The sequence below is a fragment of the Anneissia japonica genome, unplaced genomic scaffold (genome assembly GCF_011630105.1).
Source record: "Anneissia japonica isolate Jap-2015-1 unplaced genomic scaffold, ASM1163010v1 scaffold8349_len9114_cov115, whole genome shotgun sequence".
NCBI lineage: Eukaryota > Metazoa > Echinodermata > Crinoidea > Comatulida > Comatulidae > Anneissia > Anneissia japonica.
This window is the reverse complement of record NW_022738243.1, coordinates 7,060-7,268: the sequence shown is the minus strand read 5'-3', so window position 1 is coordinate 7,268 and position 209 is coordinate 7,060.

The window sequence follows — 209 nt, the reverse complement described above, 5'->3', positions numbered from 1 at the left end:
CTCAGGGTGCTTGATATGTGGACTAGGAACTCGATCAATGATATGAATTAGATCGATGATGATGAATTTTACTATATAAGACTGAGTGTCATATCCGGCATCTAGAGAAACTATTTGTAGTTCCCCAAATGTTACCACCTCAGCGCCAAATCTGTCTCTTATACACATCTAGATGTGTATAAGAGCCAGGGCTTATATAGGCCCAGGCT